Source organism: Cibotium barometz, chromosome 22 (genome assembly GCF_041138505.1).
Source record: "Cibotium barometz isolate CiBa-2024 chromosome 22, ASM4113850v1, whole genome shotgun sequence".
In the NCBI taxonomy this organism is placed as follows: domain Eukaryota; kingdom Viridiplantae; phylum Streptophyta; class Polypodiopsida; order Cyatheales; family Cibotiaceae; genus Cibotium; species Cibotium barometz.
Window position 1 is genome coordinate 46,205,649 of NC_141067.1, and position 25,721 is coordinate 46,231,369.

The window sequence follows — 25,721 nt, forward strand, 5'->3', positions numbered from 1 at the left end:
AAGCCAGTCTCAACAACTGCCGCCTGTAACCCTACCATGCATCGATGTCGCCGAATCCCTTCATTAAGGTGACAAAACCACCAATCCACTACTTGAGCATTCATCACCATTATGATAGCGGCCCTCTCCAAACAATCATGAAAGATTCGCCTCAAGTCCTGAGCGACATGACGCAGTCTCATCAAGAATTTTCAACCACTGCGCGCCAATGCTACATGGTAACTCTTTTTAAACCACCCCAAAATCCAACTAATCTTGGTGTATTTATTTTTTTACATGCAGAAACCCTTCTCGCCCCAAGCCATAACCCTTTTCCTGCAACCTTCTACACTTTCTCTCTCCTTACACATGCTCTGCACCACATAGCCATGAAGAAAACCATATATTTGCCCAAAGGTTGCCCAAAGGCCAACTTCTAAACCTAGAAAATCCAACCCCCATGTCTGAAATTGAAGTACAACTCATCTGTACATCCACACCCCATGAGATACAACACACTCCCAAAACCCAATAGCCCCTAGTTCCTTCTTCTGTCTGTGTTTACACAAGCTGAAGTTACCATTACCCTGAAAAGGAAGCCAGGTCCTCGTAGAAATTTCTACAATGAAGGCCATTCACATTAGGAAATTTTTGAGCTCATTTTGGGGCCCTGTAAGGAAGTTTGACCGGAATTTTATCCAGTGCCCCTTTTTGGAGGGAATATTCCGGTCAAACTTCCTTACAGGACCCCAAAATGAGCTCAAAAATTTCCTAATGTCTAGCAGCGGTAGTAAATATCCTTACAACAAAAGGAGAAGCCAAGGACAGCTAGAAAGAGAACCACCTTCTTTGCAACACTGGAGATCAAAGAATGGGTTTCAAAAGCTCACTCCTAGCTATGCCAACAGCCAGTAGGATAGTCATAGCTCTGATGACAAAGACAATTACTCTGGTGTGAGAGGACAAAGAACCCAGCATTCTTGAAGATGGAGATACAACAACAATGACACCAAAGAGCATTTACAAGAAGACAGTCTAGTTTTGAAGTTACTACCACCAATTGTAACAAGGAGGAACATGCAAACACAATGGCTCATATTTAAGGATCATGGGCAACTCCTCTATCTCCCATCTTTGTGCTCCTTAGGATATCACTAGCAAAGGCAGAGCCATCCTCACCTCAGAGCATCACTTTTCCCTCTGAAGTAAGTGGTGAAGTTAGGAAAGTGCCAAAAGCAACGGAAGTGGAGATACCCCCACAGAAGTTGCTAGCACTAATTCCGCCAGGCAGGCACCTATCACAATATAGGAAGGCTGCAGCTTTGCTGAAGGATTATTCCTGCTCTCCAAAGGAACTATGACCAGCTGCTACTATGAGTGGCTAATCACCATGATAATACCCGACAAAGACCAATAGTAAACCGACAACCACGACACCACCGAGATCCTGGCTCGCATCAAGGAACTCAAGTACGTTGGAAGAAGTAAGTACTACCACGTAAGTTTTCTTCCAGAAGTTTGCTTCTGGGAAGCAATCCCTAGAATTCATCTCGTTGAAGGCATTCGTCATCCTCCACCTTCCGGATGCACTTCTTCAAGACGTGCATGCTACCATAACATTTAGGATTTGGCCTCTACAAGCGTTGAACCAGAGGTCATCACTAACACCTCCATTAACTGTGATCAGAACTCACCCACTCATCTCGTTGAAGGCATTCGTCATCCTCCACCTTCCGGATGCACTTCTTCAAGACGTGCATGCTACCATAACATTTAGGATTTGGCCTCTACAAGCGTTGAACCAGAGGTCATCACTAACACCTCCATTAACTGTGATCAGAACTCACCCACCAAGAAGATGACAACATTGTGGGTTCGAGTCATTAGATTGGGAATCCGACCCACCCGGTGTGCCAAGTGTTAGCCATAGGCTAGCTTGAGCCACGGGCCAGTGCCGTCATAGCAGTGCTGCCGGACAACCGCATGTCAGCACCGTCAATCGTCACGGCCTACCTTGACTCGACTTAAAGGAAGGAGTGAGGCCCCCGCCTCAATATTGTTGCTTGTGAATTCAGGCCGAGGTATTATTATTCAGCCTGCTAAATATTTTAGAATTGCTCGATGCTTGACAAACAGGGGTGATTGACCATGAAGATAAACGCAGAAGTGTTCTTGATATACGTGAGTGGCTGCAGCTCGGTAAGCTACTGCTGTGACTATGAGGGTTGACTATATACAATATGACTCGAGAGTGACGAGTCGAAGGCTGGCGCACTTGCATTAATCCGAATTGAATCACTGGCCCAAGTTGACATTATCTAATATCGCATTATTAATTTGTAAATTAGTAATTACTAATTATTAATAACTATTAAGTTTTAACTAATTTACTAATTAGTCTTTATGAATTAATATTAAAAATCTATAATTAATATCGATTAAAAATTTGTAAAAACTATATTAAAAATTTGTAAAAACTATATTAAAAATTTAAAACTCTTTGAAGCTTAGATATTTAATATTTTTTAAATGTTTAAAATTTTAAATAAAGATCAAATAATTATATACCTCTAAAAATTACAATTCATAAAAACCTTCTAATTATATTTTTTTAGGTTAAATCTCAATTTTAACAGTTCACATTACACTAAACCCAAGTTTTTCATGAACGCAACTCGAGCAGTGTTCACAAAAAACCGAGGTTGAGTGTCCAGGTGAATGGCAAATTTTAAAAAATAACATTCAAATTTTAAAATAACAATTCACAAAAAAACCTACAAAAATTTGTGGTTGGAGATTTTTTGAATTGTTAGGAAAAATAATTTGTACGAGCCAACATTGGACTTGAATCTTTTTTTAATAAAGTTTTTTGTGGGTCTGATACAGCGCTAGAATTTGAAGGTTGGAGTAACCTTCCAAGGGAGTCAAAACCTTCACAAGAAAGGTAAAAACACAATTACCTTTAAAAGAAGGGAAGGGTTTTGGGGGAAATTTAGTTATAGGCCCTCCCAATCTCTTCATAAAGAAAAGCTAGTTAAAAAAAAAGCCCCTTAAAAAGAAAAAAAGGGTAACCTTCAAATTCTAAGCCTGGTCGGATATAGACAAGGGGGGGGGAGGGGACAAGGGGGGTACCTTGCGTGGAAAGGTGGGATATAGGCAAGGGGGGACAAGGGGTACCTTGCGTGGAAAGGTCGTAACTATGGGGATTACTCTGGACTCCGGAGCAACGATAGGATTTGAAGGGCACCCAAATCTTTCATATGACAGACACCTAAAAATTTTGCCCTTCTTTCAAGAAGAACAAATTTCTACAATGCCCGTCTAATGACAGATGAATAAAAAATTTTCCTATCGAAAGATCATCGTGATGCTTGAGTCATGTACAAATAGATACAAAGCATTTTGTATTGTGTTTACAAGATTTTATTTTAAGATCGTTATCAGTTATCAATTGCATAATACTTATTGACATTTAAAAGCATATCCATATTTATCTATATAAGAAAAAGTTATAAATTTATGGTACTAACACAGAAGATCGTACAATCATCATCTCATGGTAACTTTTATCACTACATTTATCCAAAGTAAATTTATTTGAATTCATATAAACAACTTACATCATAAGAGAGATTTTCATGATAACTTTAAATGAATTAGACAAGATCTTCACTTCATACAATATTTAAATCACTTCATCTCACCTTAATCTAAAAATCTTCAACAGAATCTTCACATTAAGCCCTTGAATATGCAAATTGAATAATGTATACAAGGCCAATATAATAGAAAGCAAATAAAAACCCAGGGGAAAAAACCCCTCTTAAAGAGGGTAAAAAGTGCCCTGGAACCTAAAAATCCAAAATTCATAAGAAGGAAACTTCAAATTCAAGCTTCTCGCATAGAAGTGGTCTCCATGGATCTTGATCTTCTACTCTTCATAGCTTTCCAAGCTTCAAAACATTCATCCCAAAGCATGTCTTCAGGGTTGTCTACCTTGGGAGTATTCAATCCCACAAACATCACCAATCCCAACATATCAAGGGATAACCTATTTCGAAACTTGTCCTAAATTTGGAGTAAAATACTTCACAGCTTCAAACAACTCAAAATCAACCTTAAAACGATTCCATAAAGCATCCACTAAACTTCTAACATAAGTAGTAGCCATCATTACTAAATTCTCAATCACTATATGTAGAGTTTCATATGCATTCACAATATCTCCTTCACACATAGGCCCCAAGTGTAAGACATGTGAGTGTATTTTGCCAGCACTATCTGTAAAACTCACCACCCCATTTTGTCCATGAGCCATGGTCAAAAAAGCATGTGTGTGTTTTGTATCAAAGCCAAATACTCGACCCAAGAAAGACATTTAAAGTGTCTCTACAACAGACTTTAGATGACTTCCAATAGCAGAAATATCTGGATGCTCCTCTTGGAGCTTGCAATTGAGCACATTTAATTCTCCAAGCACATCGGCAAAGAAATTCAAAAGAAATTGCACCTTATAGTTTGTCAATGATGCATATAACTCACTATCTTCATGCTTCAATGCTGTCAACAAAGCTGGCATCAGACGCACCACTCTTGTAAGATCCCTGTTCCCACCGAGCAACGGATTCGGGGTACTGGCAGCGGAAGTAGCGTTCCTCGCGCGGGACAGGGGTCCCACACTCGGGGCCTCGCCCACGGATATCCGGATAAGAGACTAGTCCGTCGGTTGTTCCAAAACCGAACCCGGAAAAACTTCCTTTACCGGAAAGCACGGGCGATTCCACCAGGATAACTTTTTACTCTAACGTAGTCAAGATCATTTCTGATCGAGATGATCCAGTTACATCTATAAGGTACTTAGTCAGTTCAAGGAAGAAACTTGCACTTGGATCATTGGGATCAACGCTTTTTTCCCCATTCAAGAGGCACAGCCGTTGATTCCTATCCATAGAACAGTTACTATCCGGGATTTATTTTTTTTTCTATCGTAAAAACAAAAGTTTGAGTCTCGATTTACGGATCCATCAGTCCAGCCTAACCCCATCCGATCCCATGGGTTAGCCAACCGCCCAACCACTGTAGTGATGGGATCCAATTAAAAATTTGGTTAGGTTTTGTCCCGGGTACCAAGGAAAAGAGTTCCAAGGCCCCCTAGCCGGATGTTCATGCAAAATAAAACTAGTCACACCACTCACACACCCAATATGAAATTGCCTTTTTCAACCAGATTCAACCAGTTTAAAACAATCCTTTAATAAAACCATAGTATCATTGATCACCATCTTCCAATTTATCCAATTGATTCTTAATTTCCCATCATTCCTTCATCAGAGTATCTATGGCATCATTGGCAACTAGAACGCTCAGGAGCCGTTTCGATAGTTCCTAGCCCATAATACTTGGCAATATAATCACTTAACATGATGGACTCTCGTTGAAGATCAGCAAGATCAACCAACAGATCCATATAAGGAGCCATGGACTCATCCATTGAAGACCAGCAAGGTCAATCAACCAGATCCATGCTCGATTTCAGAAAACAACTCCAACTCTGTTCCAATATCTTCCTCGACGCACGCGTGGGTATCCTAGGCAACCCAGAGCCCGAGCACCGTATGGTCAGCACCCTCTAGGATCCTTCGCAGGTAACCTAGCGCTTCACGCATAGGCCGCTTCCTTGGCCCCTCATCCACCGTACCGGAAGCTCACCATTTTAATCGCACCGAGGCTGGTCAAGACCTCGGCCGACCTTGCTACGCGAGACGTCCTTCATTGACTCCCCGTCAGCAGTTGCAACTTTACCATCACGACTTTAATCACAAGACGGTCAAAATGCTCCCCCCAGCATTCTTGACATAAAACAATCATTTACAAACAGCATTTACAAACAGCATTTACAAACAGTTTACAATACAATTTCTATTTTAACTTTCATTTTTCCACATTATCCCTCCTCAATCTACATTACTTATTCCATATTCCATTTATATGTATACTCATCCCATCACATCATTTCCATCTCATCACTTCAGATTCCCTCACCTCACAATCGTATATTCACATCCATACATCTACAACTATATGCGTACATTCACATCTACATGCATACATCTACATCCCTATGCATACATCCACATCCACATTCACATTCACCTCCATACATCTACATCTATATGCATACATCCACCTCCACATTCACATCCACATCTATACATCTACATGTACATGCATACATCCACTTCTACATCCACATCTACATCTATACACCTACATCTACATGCATACATCCACATCTCCATTCACATCTACATCTATACATCTACATCTACATGCATCCATCCACCTCCACATCCACATCTACATCTCTACATCTACATCTACATGCATCCATCCATATCTCTATCCCCATCTACATCTATACATCTACATCTACATGCATCCATCCACCTCCACATCCACATCTACATCTATACATCTACATCTACATGCATACATCCATCTCTCCATTCCCATCTACATCTATACATCTACATCTACATGCATCCATCCACCTCCACATCCACATCTACATCTATACATCTACATCTACATGTATACATCCACATCTCCATTCACATCTACATCTATACATCTACATCTACATGCATCCATCCACATCTCCATTTACATCCTCATCTACACATCTATTTCTACATGCATACATCCACATCTCCGTGCATACATCCACCTCCACATTCACACTCACATCCATGCCTCTACATCTACATGCAAACATCCATATCTCCATGCATAATAATATTCTTTTAATTAATCTAGGATGATAGTTCCTAGAATATGGTAGGAAGTCCTCTTTTTATGCTTTGAATGAAATTATTTTATGCGTAATTTCTATAAAAATTTTGCCATAGCTCCGCTACTATGACTGATAAATCTCAATTTTTTCTAAGGGATAAGGCTCATTATTAAAGAAATAATTAGAATGGTCTCTAATTGGATCATCAATCCATAATGGTCTCTAATTGGATCATCAATCCATAATAGTCTCTAATTGGATCATTAAGAAAACAATTAGAATGGTCTCTAATTGGGTCATCAATCCATAATGGATTGAATTATCAATGTGCATAAACTAAAAGCATAGCAAAAAGCCATTAATTTGGCCTCAAGCATAGCTTAATCTTGGATTAAGGAAAGGCTTTATGAAAAGCTTCATTGGGATTGAGAATGGTTCATGAGTATGACCATTTCTTGAGTGAGAGAGAGAAATTACATAAAAACCATTAGAATTTTAAACATAAATGGAAATTAACTTCTATAGCATTTATTAAATTATGTAACTCTTCACTACTATTCACCAATTAACTTCAATAGCATTTAAAAACCATACCAATTAAACTTCTCAAGCTTGAGAGGGGTTGAGAAGAGAGAATCATTGAGAAATTATAGAAAGATCAAAATTCAATATACTTACCTTATGATTTGCTTGATTCTTTATTCACGGTAGAGGTCCCCAACCAATCAATTGGTTTAGTATGTTGATGGAGCCACCAATGGGGATTGAAGAAAGAGAGAAGTATCAAAAACTAGTGAATTATTAAAGAATTCACAACTCTTGGCTTAGGTAGAGTAGAGTAACAATGCATAAGACATTATATATTTTGGCTTAGGTGGAGTAGAGTAACAAAGCATAAGACACTATATATTTTGGTTTAGGTGGAGTAGAGTAACAAAGCATAAGACACTATATATTTTAGCTTAGGTGGAGTAGAGTAACAAGGCATAAGACTCTATATTTTTTCAACAAGGGGAGGCTTCTATTTATAGGAAAATTTGAGCTCCTAACCAAACAAACTGATTCTAGAATTTTCCAAGTCAGTTTGGTTGAATTTGGACTAGATTTGGACCTAGTTTGGTTACTTTTTGATTCGGTTTGGTTCCATTTTGATTTGGTTTGGTTCAAGAGAGATGAGAGATAAAAATATCACATTATTTTTGAGTTTAAAACTCATTCAAGCATGTGAAATATGCACCTCCTTTAAAGAATTCCCCTTCCTTACATATGTGTCAAAATTTTATTGCTCATAGTTTTTTACTAATAAACCTTGTACATTTTCAACTCTTCATCTTATGTGAAATATGCACCTCCTTTAAAGAACTCCTCTTCCTTACATATGTGTCATAGTTTTTTTACTAATAAACCTTGTACATTTTCAACTCTTCATCTTATGTGAAATATGCACCTCCTTTAAAGAACTCCCCTTCCTTACATAGGTGTTTATTTACTAATAAACCTTGTACATTTTCAACTCTTCATCTTATGTGAAATATGCACTCCTTTAAAGAACTCCCCTTCCTTACATATGTGTTTATTTACTAATAAACCTTGTACATTTTCAACTCTTCATCTTATGTGAGCATTTACTCATTTTTGGGTATCTTCTTTTACAAATTGGATTTATCTCCTCCCTACACATGGATTGATGCTATTGGCCCATAGGAACCTTAATTGGACCATAATCTAAAAAATTCTGAAAATCTAGACCCTTAGACTAAGGTTCTTTATACTTATTTCCAATTAATTCCAATTGCACATTGGAAAATTCTTTTTGAATTTCTGTTTCAGGGGAACTTATTTTAATAAGATGAGTTATTTTTCTATCCAAAAATATTCATAATCTGAATATTCTCTCTCTAGCATATTTTTCTCTCTCTAGGCTAAAACAGTTAGAACAAGGCCTTTATATTTCTGAAGAGGGATTGATTACAGGGGAAGATACTAGACATCAAAAAGGGGTTGGGAGAGGAATCTTACATTCTACCCCACTTAAAAAAACGCGAGATGTCCTCATCTCGCAGGTGGAGTATGCTCTCTTTCATCATCTTTTTCTTCTTCAATCACATTCAACGTTATGCCTTGGAAGTGGACGGTCGATTTTTCCCTGGTATTCTGCTGGATTATGGATGACTTGAGAATTGTCGGTTAAGCCCTTGGTTTTTTTTTTTTTTCAATTGCAGTAAGGATCTGCCCTTCTTTCCTCTTCTACTTCTTCTGCAATTGTGACTGCTCTGGCTGCTGCAGTCTGAGGTGGAATTCTTTCTCTTTGGTTGCCCCTATTCTGGAAAGGAGTTCTGAGGTTACTCTGGGTAGAGCCAGATGGTTGATTTGGAGTTCTTCTGGGGTTATCCTGGCTTGGGCGAGACGGACCCTGATTAGACTGGTATGAAGGAATTGGTCTCTGAATTCGGGGTCCTAGACTTCCCTGTCCCCTTGACATGGCAGGAGTTGGGCAGTCTTTTAACTGATGACCGAAACCTTGGCATCCAAAACACCGGTTCTCACTTCTGGTCTCATTGTTCTGCATCCTTAAAATAGATGGTCCTCCTGAGAAAGTATTCTGGGGGAAGGATCTTCCTTCACTTTGGAATCTTCCTGCATCTTGATTCTGAATTGGTCCTTGCTGCCTCTTTGGGGACGGAAAGTTTGAAGTACCTTCCTGGGCTTGGAATCTTTTAAAGTTAGAGGGTGCAGGCTTTGGCGGGACCTTTACTACAAAGGCCTTGGCAAAATCCTTTGCCATTTTTACTGCTTCAGCCATGGACACTGGTTTGGCATTTTTGACCAATGTGTCTAAGGGTTCGTTCATTCCCCGAATGAACCTGGCCATGAGCTGTTCTTCGTCTAGAGGTGGTGAGTATTTGAGTAGAAGAGCAAAGGCCTGGTGATATTCTTCAATGGTTTTGTTCTCCTGCTTTAGTTCTAAAAATTCGTTCATTTTGGTTTCTAAAAATCCAGGAGGGCAAAATCTCTTTCTTAGATAGGTTTTTAGATCATTCCAGGATTGAGTATTTCTGTCTAGACGATTGGTGTCACAATGGTTCCTCCATGCTACCCTGGCTGTTTCCACTATTTTCAACCGGCCAAGAGCCATTTTGCTCAACTCATTATAACCTGTGACGTCAAAATACTCTTCCATGGCTTCCACCCATTTCTCCACAGCCTCACCCAGGTTCTCCCCTTCTCCTTTGAAGGGTCCTGGCTGAGTCCTATGAAGAGCCTTGCGAACATCAGGGTCAAGTTCGTTATCTTCAGAGACAGGGTCTAGCTGCTGACGGCTACGGTTTCCTCGTCTCATGATTCTGTCAAAATTTAAATATTAGAGAGAGAATAGTTATAAGATCAGAAGGGAGATTCTTATTTTTGAATACTTCAATAACTGGGGAGAAATTTTACATTCTACCCCACTTAAAAAAGTGCGAGATGTCCTCATCTCGCAAGGTAGAGGATAACTCTTTGTCTTAAGATCCAATTTTTATTCTGGGGTTGCTTATATTCTGGTCAACCCAATAGAACACTGGAATAAATATTCCTTATATAGAACTCATCATTAAATAACAATTCATTTAACATGCTAATGGTCCATTAGACCGCAAAGTTTCCTTCGGAACCTTCCTCCCTTCGGAAATTTCAGTCAAGCAAGTTCTCAATTTGACATCCCTTAACTTGATCTACCGGTCAAGTATTAACAGTAGCAATCTAACAGCACAACCCACTAACCTCATAGTGATTTGCTGAATTCGTTATCATCATTCTAGTTATGAATATCATCACAGGGACTCGTCCCATTCCCCCTCATTGTGGTTTCATTATATTTCAACTAATTTTTAAAAATCAACATTTTTCAATCAGCATTTTCAATCAGAATCCAAATCAATTCATTCATTCTCAAACAGAATTAAAAATCATATCAATCACATTCGAAATCATCATCTAGATAGCATTAACGCTTATAATTTCAAGTCTTAGATTTACTCGTATATACTGTCAGTAAAGAGCTGCAGTATACTCTCGGTATATACGGGTAGTCACGGCCCTTGGAATTATAAGGTAAATACTATCATGTCTAGGCCTCAAGCAAGTCAGGGATTCTATATAATTGCGACACTTCCATCTGAAGACCCAATTACCAATTTACGAGTTTCAGTTTGAATATCAAATTGTATGAATTATATCACACAATTATAACCTTTTTGTGTTTCTTAATAAATTTTTGATATATTTGTCTTCTCAGTTGATCTTTATTAACCAAATGCTCTGATACCAACTGTAAGATCCCTGTTCCCACCGAGCAACGGATTCGGGGTACTGGCAGCGGAAGTAGCGTTCCTCGCGCGGGACAGGGGTCCCACACTCGGGGCCTCGCCCACGGATATCCGGATAAGAGACTAGTCCGTCGGTTGTTCCAAAACCGAACCCGGAAAAACTTCCTTTACCGGAAAGCACGGGCGATTCCACCAGGATAACTTTTTACTCTAACGTAGTCAAGATCATTTCTGATCGAGATGATCCAGTTACATCTATAAGGTACTTAGTCAGTTCAAGGAAGAAACTTGCACTTGGATCATTGGGATCAACGCTTTTTTCCCCATTCAAGAGGCACAGCCGTTGATTCCTATCCATACAACAGTTACTATCCGGGATTTATTTTTTTTTCTATCGTAAAAACAAAAGTTTGAGTCTCGATTTACGGATCCATCAGTCCAGCCTAACCCCATCCGATCCCATGGGTTAGCCAACCGCCCAACCACTGTAGTGATGGGATCCAATTAAAAATTTGGTTAGGTTTTGTCCCGGGTACCAAGGAAAAGAGTTCCAAGGCCCCCTAGCCGGATGTTCATGCAAAATAAAACTAGTCACACCACTCACACACCCAATATGAAATTGCCTTTTTCAACCAGATTCAACCAGTTTAAAACAATCCTTTAATAAAACCATAGTATCATTGATCACCATCTTCCAATTTATCCAATTGATTCTTAATTTCCCATCATTCCTTCATCAGAGTATCTATGGCATCATTGGCAACTAGAACGCTCAGGAGCCGTTTCGATAGTTCCTAGCCCATAATACTTGGCAATATAATCACTTAACATGATGGACTCTCGTTGAAGATCAGCAAGATCAACCAACAGATCCATATAAGGAGCCATGGACTCATCCATTGAAGACCAGCAAGGTCAATCAACCAGATCCATGCTCGATTTCAGAAAACAACTCCAACTCTGTTCCAATATCTTCCTCGACGCACGCGTGGGTATCCTAGGCAACCCAGAGCCCGAGCACCGTATGGTCAGCACCCTCTAGGATCCTTCGCAGGTAACCTAGCGCTTCACGCATAGGCCGCTTCCTTGGCCCCTCATCCACCGTACCGGAAGCTCACCATTTTAATCGCACCGAGGCTGGTCAAGACCTCGGCCGACCTTGCTACGCGAGACGTCCTTCATTGACTCCCCGTCAGCAGTTGCAACTTTACCATCACGACTTTAATCACAAGACGGTCAAAATGCTCCCCCCAGCATTCTTGACATAAAACAATCATTTACAAACAGCATTTACAAACAGCATTTACAAACAGTTTACAATACAATTTCTATTTTAACTTTCATTTTTCCACATTATCCCTCCTCAATCTACATTACTTATTCCATATTCCATTTATATGTATACTCATCCCATCACATCATTTCCATCTCATCACTTCAGATTCCCTCACCTCACAATCGTATATTCACATCCATACATCTACAACTATATGCGTACATTCACATCTACATGCATACATCTACATCCCTATGCATACATCCACATCCACATTCACATTCACCTCCATACATCTACATCTATATGCATACATCCACCTCCACATTCACATCCACATCTATACATCTACATGTACATGCATACATCCACTTCTACATCCACATCTACATCTATACACCTACATCTACATGCATACATCCACATCTCCATTCACATCTACATCTATACATCTACATCTACATGCATCCATCCACCTCCACATCCACATCTACATCTCTACATCTACATCTACATGCATCCATCCATATCTCTATCCCCATCTACATCTATACATCTACATCTACATGCATCCATCCACCTCCACATCCACATCTACATCTATACATCTACATCTACATGCATACATCCATCTCTCCATTCCCATCTACATCTATACATCTACATCTACATGCATCCATCCACCTCCACATCCACATCTACATCTATACATCTACATCTACATGTATACATCCACATCTCCATTCACATCTACATCTATACATCTACATCTACATGCATCCATCCACATCTCCATTTACATCCTCATCTACACATCTATTTCTACATGCATACATCCACATCTCCGTGCATACATCCACCTCCACATTCACACTCACATCCATGCCTCTACATCTACATGCAAACATCCATATCTCCATGCATAATAATATTCTTTTAATTAATCTAGGATGATAGTTCCTAGAATATGGTAGGAAGTCCTCTTTTTATGCTTTGAATGAAATTATTTTATGCGTAATTTCTATAAAAATTTTGCCATAGCTCCGCTACTATGACTGATAAATCTCAATTTTTTCTAAGGGATAAGGCTCATTATTAAAGAAATAATTAGAATGGTCTCTAATTGGATCATCAATCCATAATGGTCTCTAATTGGATCATCAATCCATAATAGTCTCTAATTGGATCATTAAGAAAACAATTAGAATGGTCTCTAATTGGGTCATCAATCCATAATGGATTGAATTATCAATGTGCATAAACTAAAAGCATAGCAAAAAGCCATTAATTTGGCCTCAAGCATAGCTTAATCTTGGATTAAGGAAAGGCTTTATGAAAAGCTTCATTGGGATTGAGAATGGTTCATGAGTATGACCATTTCTTGAGTGAGAGAGAGAAATTACATAAAAACCATTAGAATTTTAAACATAAATGGAAATTAACTTCTATAGCATTTATTAAATTATGTAACTCTTCACTACTATTCACCAATTAACTTCAATAGCATTTAAAAACCATACCAATTAAACTTCTCAAGCTTGAGAGGGGTTGAGAAGAGAGAATCATTGAGAAATTATAGAAAGATCAAAATTCAATATACTTACCTTATGATTTGCTTGATTCTTTATTCACGGTAGAGGTCCCCAACCAATCAATTGGTTTAGTATGTTGATGGAGCCACCAATGGGGATTGAAGAAAGAGAGAAGTATCAAAAACTAGTGAATTATTAAAGAATTCACAACTCTTGGCTTAGGTAGAGTAGAGTAACAATGCATAAGACATTATATATTTTGGCTTAGGTGGAGTAGAGTAACAAAGCATAAGACACTATATATTTTGGTTTAGGTGGAGTAGAGTAACAAAGCATAAGACACTATATATTTTAGCTTAGGTGGAGTAGAGTAACAAGGCATAAGACTCTATATTTTTTCAACAAGGGGAGGCTTCTATTTATAGGAAAATTTGAGCTCCTAACCAAACAAACTGATTCTAGAATTTTCCAAGTCAGTTTGGTTGAATTTGGACTAGATTTGGACCTAGTTTGGTTACTTTTTGATTCGGTTTGGTTCCATTTTGATTTGGTTTGGTTCAAGAGAGATGAGAGATAAAAATATCACATTATTTTTGAGTTTAAAACTCATTCAAGCATGTGAAATATGCACCTCCTTTAAAGAATTCCCCTTCCTTACATATGTGTCAAAATTTTATTGCTCATAGTTTTTTACTAATAAACCTTGTACATTTTCAACTCTTCATCTTATGTGAAATATGCACCTCCTTTAAAGAACTCCTCTTCCTTACATATGTGTCATAGTTTTTTTACTAATAAACCTTGTACATTTTCAACTCTTCATCTTATGTGAAATATGCACCTCCTTTAAAGAACTCCCCTTCCTTACATAGGTGTTTATTTACTAATAAACCTTGTACATTTTCAACTCTTCATCTTATGTGAAATATGCACTCCTTTAAAGAACTCCCCTTCCTTACATATGTGTTTATTTACTAATAAACCTTGTACATTTTCAACTCTTCATCTTATGTGAGCATTTACTCATTTTTGGGTATCTTCTTTTACAAATTGGATTTATCTCCTCCCTACACATGGATTGATGCTATTGGCCCATAGGAACCTTAATTGGACCATAATCTAAAAATTTCTGAAAATCTAGACCCTTAGACTAAGGTTCTTTATACTTATTTCCAATTAATTCCAATTGCACATTGGAAAATTCTTTTTGAATTTCTGTTTCAGGGGAACTTATTTTAATAAGATGAGTTATTTTTCTATCCAAAAATATTCATAATCTGAATATTCTCTCTCTAGCATATTTTTCTCTCTCTAGGCTAAAACAGTTAGAACAAGGCCTTTATATTTCTGAAGAGGGATTGATTACAGGGGAAGATACTAGACATCAAAAAGGGGTTGGGAGAGGAATCTTACATTCTACCCCACTTAAAAAAACGCGAGATGTCCTCATCTCGCAGGTGGAGTATGCTCTCTTTCATCATCTTTTTCTTCTTCAATCACATTCAACGTTATGCCTTGGAAGTGGACGGTCGATTTTTCCCTGGTATTCTGCTGGATTATGGATGACTTGAGAATTGTCGGTTAAGCCCTTGGTTTTTTTTTTTTTTCAATTGCAGTAAGGATCTGCCCTTCTTTCCTCTTCTACTTCTTCTGCAATTGTGACTGCTCTGGCTGCTGCAGTCTGAGGTGGAATTCTTTCTCTTTGGTTGCCCCTATTCTGGAAAGGAGTTCTGAGGTTACTCTGGGTAGAGCCAGATGGTTGATTTGGAGTTCTTCTGGGGTTATCCTGGCTTGGGCGAGACGGACCCTGATTAGACTGGTATGAAGGAATTGGTCTCTGAATTCGGGGTCCTAGACTTCCCTGTCCCCTTGACATGGCAGGAGTTGGGCAGTCTTTTAACTGATGACCGAAACCTTGGCATCCAAAACACCGGTTCTCACTTCTGGTCTCATTGTTCTGCATCCTTAAAATAGATGGTCCTCCTGAGAAAGTATTCTGGGGGAAGGATCTTCCTTCACTTTGGAATCTTCCTGCATCTTGATTCTGAATTGGTCCTTGCTGCCTCTTTGGGGACGGAAAGTTTGAAGTACCTTCCTGGGCTTGGAATCTTTTAAAGTTAGAGGGTGCAGGCTTTGGCGGGACCTTTACTACAAAGGCCTTGGCAAAATCCTTTGCCATTTTTACTGCTTCAGCCATGGACACTGGTTTGGCATTTTTGACCAATGTGTCTAAGGGTTCGTTCATTCCCCGAATGAACCTGGCCATGAGCTGTTCTTCGTCTAGAGGTGGTGAGTATTTGAGTAGAAGAGCAAAGGCCTGGTGATATTCTTCAATGGTTTTGTTCTCCTGCTTTAGTTCTAAAAATTCGTTCATTTTGGTTTCTAAAAATCCAGGAGGGCAAAATCTCTTTCTTAGATAGGTTTTTAGATCATTCCAGGATTGAGTATTTCTGTCTAGACGATTGGTGTCACAATGGTTCCTCCATGCTACCCTGGCTGTTTCCACTATTTTCAACCGGCCAAGAGCCATTTTGCTCAACTCATTATAACCTGTGACATCAAAATACTCTTCCATGGCTTCCACCCATTTCTCCACAGCCTCACCCAGGTTCTCCCCTTCTCCTTTGAAGGGTCCTGGCTGAGTCCTATGAAGAGCCTTGCGAACATCAGGGTCAAGTTCGTTATCTTCAGAGACAGGGTCTAGCTGCTGACGGCTACGGTTTCCTCGTCTCATGATTCTGTCAAAATTTAAATATTAGAGAGAGAATAGTTATAAGATCAGAAGGGAGATTCTTATTTTTGAATACTTCAATAACTGGGGAGAAATTTTACAGAATCCGTTGATCGGTGGGGAACAGGGATCTCACAGTTGGTATCAGAGCCAGGTTTTGAAAGCTAATAAAGATAATTAAATTCTTATCTGAAATTGGTAATAAGAATTCAGAAACAGCATTTTCATAATGTATTTTCATCCCGTAAGCTTCTTTAATGAAGAAATTTTAATCAAAGAAATTATTTTTATAGATGGAAGTTCCACATTTATCTGGTATTCCCGACCTCACCCAGTCTCAAGATATGATTGCATTTGCCTTCGAGCATCTCATCTCTTCCGCTTCAACTCAAACAAGCCGAGTAAGACTTGCACGCCATTTCAAGGATTTATATTTTCCTACCCCAGTGGAGAGAATACAACATAAGTGGGTTGCAGGGCAATATGTCCACGCTCATTGCAACCACCATACAATGCTGTGGCAGAATCTCTCATTGACTATGATCCTGTTAAAGCTGAAAATGGTGCGTGGTGTCATTCTATATCATTCGACACCTCGAAATTTCAGACTTGCATGTCAAATTTATAGACTCCTTAGTCGATTTATCCCTAAGGAGAAAATAATAATTTCCTTCGCAGTTAGAGAACTTATGTAACAGGGCATGACTATGGCCCAGTACCGTCGTCTTATACGTCTCTCGAAGAGATTTTGAATTTTGGAGCCGAACCACTCTATGTAATTATTGCAACTTGTATATAAATATACAAATGTTTTTTTTACGGACGATCGGATAAAGAAAAATCTATTTATCAGACTTAAGTCATAGATCTCCAATAAGATCAACTGAGGAGCAAATTATGTCAAAAGTTTATCAAGACGCACAAAAAGGTTGTAATTGTTTGATATAATTCATACAAATTGTTAATTCAAATTGAAATTCGTAAATTAGTAATTGGGTCTTCAATTGGAAGTACCGCAATTGTATGGAACCCTGACTTGCTTGAGACCTAGACATGATGGTATTTACCTTATAGTTTCGAGTATCATGACTATCCGTATATACCGAGGGTATAACTGCAGCTCTTTACCGATAGTATATACGAGTAAATCTAAGACTTGAAATTATAAGCGTTAATGCTATCCAGATGATGATTTCGAATGTGGTTGATATGATTTTTAATTCTGTTTGAGAATTGATGAATTGAATTGGATTCTGATTGAAAAATGACGATTTTTGAAATTTAGTTGAAATGTAATAAGCTGAGCGAAACCACAATGAGGATGAATGGGACGAGTCCCAGTGATGATATTCATAACTGGAATGATGATAATGATTTCAGCAAATCACTATGAGATTAGTGGATTGTGCTGTCAGATTGCTACTGTTAACACTTGAGACGGTAGATTAAGTTAAGGGATGACAAATTGAGACCTTGCTTAACTAAAATTCCTGTGGAGGAATGTTCAGAAGGAAAATTTTCAGACTAATGGACCATTATCGTGTTAAAGATATGAATGATATGATCTGAATGAATTGTTATTTAATGATGAGTTCTATATAAGGGATAATTATCCCCGTATTCTGTTGGGTTGACCAGAATACAAGGAACCCCAGAATAAATTGGATCTTAAGAAAAAGAGTTGTCCTCTACCTTGCGAGATGAGGACATCTCGCACTTTTCAAGTGGGGTAGAATGTAAGATTCTCCCCCAGCCTTAGAGGTATACAGGAGTAAGAATCTCCCTTTCTGATCTTATAATTATTCTCTCTCTAAAATAAAAGAAAGATTCTGTTTAAAAAAGGAAGAACCTTTTTCCTGAATACTTCTCAAGAGTCCCACCTGTTTTAAGATTCAGAACAATGAGTTCAGAAGGAGAATCGATGTTTTGGATATCAAGGTTTTGGTCTTCATTCGAGTACGGCCCAAAAGAAGTTCTTTATCTCTTGGGAAGAAGTTATCTCCCAGATATTGTGGACCAAAGAAAGTAGGTGATTTAGCTTACGAGCTTCTTTTATCTCCTCATCTCAAAGTTTGAATGCCTTCTATAGAAAAATGTGCCAAACCCAAATCATGGAAAGACGGTAAAACTTCAGTGGCAAGTTACCGTTGGCTTCTAAGTTACGCTAGCTCCTTCCTTTATATAAGTCGTAACTTTTACTTGTCGTTCACAGTAATCTTACTTCCATCGATCTCCTTTCTTTCTTAATCTCCTTCATGGCTTGGCAACAAGAATTAGTTTTATCCATGATGATTTCTCACCTTCAAGACGCAAGGGAGTCTGTGAAGAAAGATTTTATAGAGCAGTATGAGCGCTCACTTTTCCCTCACTTGGGAACTTCTGTAGCGCAGACAAAATGGCGGACCTATCAAGACATAACTAGGGTAACACCCTGGGGTCAGCAGCACTTTCGTAACAATGTCCGCTTGGCCATGGTTATTGAAGCTTTGGGTTTGGGTCCCCGATACTACTGCGTCATGAGATCAAGGCATCCTGGGTTTTCTGAGCGGGTCTTCTTACTGGCGTGTTTTCTTCCTCATGAGAAGATATGCCTTTACCCCGTTTTTGGCTTGCCTCTCAGAGGTCCTTTTCTTAGAACACCTCATACCACTGAGATAGGTGCAGCAATAACCCATCATTCCCATAGATGAGTTACCTTATACTTGTGCAGCTTGTGAGGACTGCTTTTGTGACCATATGATGGACGGGCTTATGGAAGTGTAAAGAGTTCCTCTATCTTTACTGTATAAGTTCCGAGAATGAATAAAGTTTAAATCTTGTTCGTATTTTGAATCTTGCTCTCTTTAAGACTTATCTTGGTGGTTAATCTTGATTAAAATTTTTCTCTAAGTCTCATATTCGTGCATCTTGCGAAATTATCCCAGTTTGCGAGATGAGGACATCTCGCATTTTTTTAAGTGGGGTAGAATGTAAGATTCCTCCCCCACCCCCTTTTTGATGTCTAGTATCTTTCCCTGTAATCAATCCCTCTTCAGAAATATAAAGACCTTGTTTCTATCTGTTTTAGCCTAGTGAGAGAAAAATATTCTAGAGAGAGAATATTCAGATTTTGAATATTTTTGGATAGAAAAATATCTCTTATAATTCAGATGAGTTCCCCTGAAACAGAAATTCAAAAAGAATTTTCCAATGTGCAATTGGAATTAATTGAAAATAGCTATAAAGAACCTTAGCCTAAGGGTCTAGATTTTCAGAAATCTTTAGACTATGGTCCAATTAAGGTTCCTATGGACCAATAGCATCAATCCATGTGTAGGGAGGAGATAAATCCAACTTGTAAAAAGAAAATACCCAAAAATGAGTAAATGCTCACATGAGGTGAAGAGTTGAAAATGTACAAGGTTTATTAGTAAAAAAACTATGAGCAATATTAAAAGTATGACATATGTAAGGAAGAGGAGTTCTTTAAAGGAGGTGCATATTTCACATAAGATGAAGAGTTGAAAATGTACAAGGTTTATTAGTAAAAAAATTATGAGCAATATTAAAAGTATGACATATGTAAGGAAGGGGAGTTCTTTAAAGGAGGTGCATATTTCACATAAGATGAAGAGTTGAAAATGTACAAGGTTTATTAGTAAAAAACTATGAGCAATATTAAAAATATGACATATGTAAGGAAGGGGAGTTCTTTAAAGGAGGTGCATAATTCACATGCTTGAATGAGTTTTAAACTCATAAAAATTGAGATATTTCATCTCTCCTCTCTCCTCATTCAAGTCTAGTTCCAAAAAGTTAGCTTAACTGACCTAAAAATGGTCAAATATTGACCAAACTGATTTAGAAAATTCTAGAATCAGTTTGTTTGGTTAGGAGCTCAATTTTTCCTATAAATAGAAGCCTCACCCTTGTTGAAAAATATATAGTGTTTATGCATCGTTACTCTACTCCACCTAAGCCAAGAACTGTGAATTCATTTAACAATTCACTAGTTTTTGGAGCTTCCCTCTTTCTTCAATCCCCATTAGTGGCTCCATCAACATACTTAACCAATTGATTGGTTGGGGGCCTCTACCGTGAACAAAGAATCAAGCAAGTTGTAAGGTAATTAGTGAATATTCATCTTTCTATAATTTCTCAATGTTTCTCTCTTCTCAACCCCTCTCAAGCTTGAGAAGTTTAATTGGTATGGTTTTTTTTAAATGCTATTGAAGTTTGAATAGTAGTGAAGAGTTACATAATTTAATAAATGCTATTGAAGTTAATTTTCATTTATGTTTAAATTCTAATGATTCTTATGTAAATTCTCTCTCTCACTCAAGAAATGGTCATACTCATGACCCATTCTCAATCCAAATCAAGCTTTTCATAAAGCTTTTCCTTAACCCAAGATAAAGCTATGCTTGAGGCCAAATTAATGGCTTTTTCTTATGCTTTTAGTTTATGTATATTGATGATTCAATCCATTATGGATTAAGGATCCAATTAGAGAATCATTTTAATTATTTCCTTAATGATAAGCTTTATCCCTTAGAAAAATTGAGATTTATCAGTCATAGCAGCGGAGCTATGGCAAAATTTTTATAAAAATTATGCATAAAAAAATTTTCATTCAAAGCATAAAAAGAGGACTTCCTACCATATTCTAGGAATCATCATCCTAGATTAATTGAAAGAATTTCATTATAATCATGGAGAAATTGAATTTTAATATTATGCATAAAGGATAAATTTTTATATCAAAAGTGTTATTTTTACCATTTTTATTTTCATGCATAGAAGTATGCATAATGGATAAATTTTTATATCAAAAGTGTTACTTTTATCATTTTTATTTCATACATAAAAGTATGCATAAAAGAAAATTTTTATATCAAAAGTGTTACTTTTATCATTTTTATTTTCATGCATAGAAGTATGCATAATGGATAAATTTTTATATCAAAAGTGTTACTTTTATCATTTTTATTTCATACATAAAAGTATGCATAAAAGAAAATTTTTATATCAAAAGTGTTACTTTTATCATTTTTAATTTTCATGCATAGAAGTATGCATAAAGGAAAATTTTTATATCAAAAGTGTTACTTTTATCATTTTTAATTTTCATGCATAGAAGTATGCATAAAGGAAAAATTTTTATATCAAAAGTGTTACTTTTATCATATTGGATTTCATGCATATAGGTATGCATAAAAGATATTCTTTTTATACTAAAAGTATGATTTTCCTCATAAATGGATTTTATGCTTAACTTAGATGCATAAGAGAAATTCTTTTATTCTAAAAGTATAATTCCCTACCAAATTGAAATCATGCATAAGAAGATGCATAAAAGATTGATTTTAATTTCGAAAGTGTTAGTCTCCTTAAATGGAATTTATGTATAAATAAATGTGTAGAGAAATCTTATATCAAATAAAAGAATTCTCTTAAAAAAAAAAAGATATGAAATGTGATAAGATGTGATAAGAGGTGTATGAGATGTGATAAGAATTGATAAGATGCGTATGGAAAGTGATAGGATGTGATAAGAGGTGTGATAAGAGGTGATAAGATACTTATGAAATAAGTTAGGATGTGATAAGATGAATTAAGATGTGTATGGGGGGATGAGGTAAGAAGTGTATGTGATAGGATAAGATGTATATGGGTTGTGATAGGGCGAGAATGGATGTGATGTAAAAGATTAGATGTGAAAGTATATGGGGTTATATAAATGGGAATGTGAAAATGGATGTATGTATGTGGATGTGTGGATATGGAGATGGGAGTGTGGATGTATGAACATGAAAATGGATATATGCATGAAGATGTATATGCATAGATGTAAATGTGGATGTAGATGTGGATGTAGATGTGAATGTGGAATGTGGATGTATAGATGTGGATGTATGGGAATGTGGATGTGGATGTATGTGAATGTGAATGTAGATGTGGATGTATAGATGTGAATGTGGAATGTGGATGTGGATGTATGTATGTATGTGGATGTAGATGTGGATGTATGGATGTGTATGTATGAATGTGGATATGGGATGTGGATGTATAAATGAGGATGTGAAAATGGAGGTAAGCATGTAGATGTGGATGCATGTATGTGAATGTGAATGTAGATGTGAATGTGGAATGTGGATGTATAGATGTGGATGTATGGGAATGTGGATGTGGATGTATGTGAATGTGAATGTAGATGTGGATGTATAGATGTGAATGTGGAATGTGGATGTGGATGTATGTATGTATGTGGATGTAGATGTGGATATATGGATGTGTATGTATGAATGTGGATATGGGATGTGGATGTATAAATGAGGATGTGAAAATGGAGATAAGCATGTAGATGTGGATGTATGGATGTGAATGTGGATGTGGATGTGGATGTATGGATGTGGATATGGATGTGAATATATGATATGTGATGTGAAGGAATCTGAAGTGAAGAGATGGAAAAGGAGGTGATTGGATGAGTACACATATACATGGAATGTGGAATAAGTAATGTGGATTAATGAGGGATAATGTGGAAAAATGAGAGTTAATATAGAAACTGTATTTGTAAACTGTTTGTAAATGCTGTTTGTAAATGGCTGTTTTATGTCAAGAATGCTGGGGAAGCATTTTGACCGTCTTGTGATTAAGGTCGTGGAGACCTAACTGATAAAGTTGCAACTGCTGACGGAGAGTCAATGGAGGACGTCTCGCGTAGCAAGGTCGACCGAGGTCTTGACCAGCCTCGGTTCGATTAAAATGGTGAGCTTCCGGTACGGTGGATGAGGGACCAAGGAAGCGGCCTATGAGTGAAGCGCTAGGTCACCTGCGAAGGATCCTAGAGGGTGCTGACCATACGGTGCTCGGGCTCTGGGTCGCCTAGGATACCCACGCGTGCGTCGAGGAAGATATTGGAACAAGGAGTAAGAGTTGTTTTGTGAAACCGGGCATGGATCTGGTTGACTGACCTTGCTGGTCCTCAACGGATGAGTCCATGGCTCTTTTATATGGATCTGTTGGTTGATCTTGCTGATCTTCAACGAGAGCCCATCTTGATAAGTGATTATATTGCCGAGTATTATGGGCTAGGAACTATGGAAACGGCCTCTGTGTGGACAGGTGGTGAGCGTTCTAGTTGCCAATGATGCCATAGATACTCTGATGAAGGAATGATGGAAAATTATGAATCAACTGGATAAATTGGGAGATTGTGATCAGTGGTACTATGGTTTCATTAAAGGATTGTTTTAAAGTTAGCTGATGCTAAGAAAAAGGCAATTTTCATATTGGGTGTGTAAGTGGTGTGGCTAGTTTTATGTTTGCATGAAATTCCGGCTAGGGGGCCTTGGAACTCTTTTCCTTGGTACCCGGGACAAAACCTAACCAAATTCCAAATTGGATCCCATCACTACAATGGTTGGGCGGTTGGCTAACCCATGGGATCGGATGGGGTTAGGCTGGACTGATGGATCCATAAATCGAGACTCAACTTTGTTTTTACGATAGATAAAGTAAATCCCGGATAGAAATTGTTCTATGGATAGGAATCAACGGCTGTGCCTCTTGGTGGGGAAAAAAGCGTTGATCCCAATGATCCAAGTGCAAGTTTCTACCTTGAATTGACCAAGTACCGTTAAAGGTGCAGTCAGATCAGTTGATCCGTAATGATCTTGACTACGTTAGAGTAAAGAGTTATCCTGGTGGAATCGCCCATGCTTTCCGAGTAAAGGAAGTTTTTCCAGTTTCGGTTTTGGACAAACCGACGGATTAGTCTCTTGTCCGGATATCCGTGGGCGAGGCCCCGAGTGTGAGACCCCTACCCACGCATGATGTACTACTTCCGCTGCTAGTACCCCGAATCCGTTGATCGGTGGGGAACAGGGATCTCACACAAGGTATGTATAAATGTACTTGTTTGTGTTAGTCTATATACTATTCTAGCAAGCTGAATGATGCTAATATTTTTCAGGCATTATACTCTCTGCAAACTAGGATCAGTTGATCTGCTGATTTCAGCAGACCCTTGTACATACTAGGTTGTCTAATATTTGGGTGCATGCAGGATTGATTAGGATATGATGTGAAGACTAGGCCTCTCAAATTTGGGCCAAAGACCAAAAGATGGTACCTCAAGGAAAAGCACCGTAATGAAACATTTGTGGCCTTCACTGAGAACCCCTAGGGGACCAGACCAGTGGTCAAGGTGTGGACTGGCAAGTATGTGTTGGAAAGGCTGGCCCCTAATGGATGCACCACTGCAGCTATGATGATTGCATGCATGCAGCTTGGGTATCACGTGTCTTGGAGCCTATCCTCATTTGTGTGTGGGAAGATGATCGACAGGATATGTAAGCTCCTCCCCTTCACCTGTTGGTTGATGATCCTGCGCCTGCGGAAAACCGACCATCATCGGGGCCGCTGTCCGCCACCCAGGGCCGCGCCACCAACCTCGTCAGTCGAATCGAGAAGCCCATCAACCGCTAGCTCACCTTCTCCAAGCGCCGCAACAGGCTACGAAAAAAGGATTACGAGCTCTCCGTCATCTTCGATGCGGAGGTGGACGTCGCAATGTACTCCGCCACTGGAACGCTCTTCGAGTTCGCCAGCTCCAGGTAGGGGCCTTCGTCTAAGTTCTCCATTGTATAGTGAATTAAAGCTTTACTGCGTTTTCAAGCGTGAAACCAATATTTGGAATCTCAAGATTAGATGAATTAGCTTTGGAGAGTATAAATAAACGGCTTTCTCCTTTCTCCCTTAATAAGTCCCAAGGAAAGGTGCTATCTCTTGTTAAAAATGATATTTTCCAGTGACTATGAAAATGTTTGCATAGCCATAATTTTGCACATCACGTGTCCTGGCTCAAGGTTCGTGAACTCGTGGAGTTTATCAAGATTTTATTCATGAGTAATCTCACTCAAAATATAATTTGGGCCTTAATTTGCGTCTTGATTTTCAGAAGTATAAGGAGTGGACAGCTACATATTCAGTTTTTTCAATTAAAAGGGAAGTGCTTTGTTTTGATAGCTTGATATAATTTGAAATGTGATTGTAAGCTTCAATGTGATGAGCTATTCTCATGAATTCATGCATTCATTAAAATTTTGGTCATCAT

General features: G+C 38.2%; 1 pseudogene; it reads right to left on the reverse strand.

Annotated features, from left to right (window-relative positions):
- Positions 1 to 4,030: 4,030 nt before the first annotated feature.
- LOC147626667 (uncharacterized) lies at positions 4,031 to 25,083 on the reverse strand (annotated as a pseudogene).
- Positions 25,084 to 25,721: the final 638 nt, after the last annotated feature.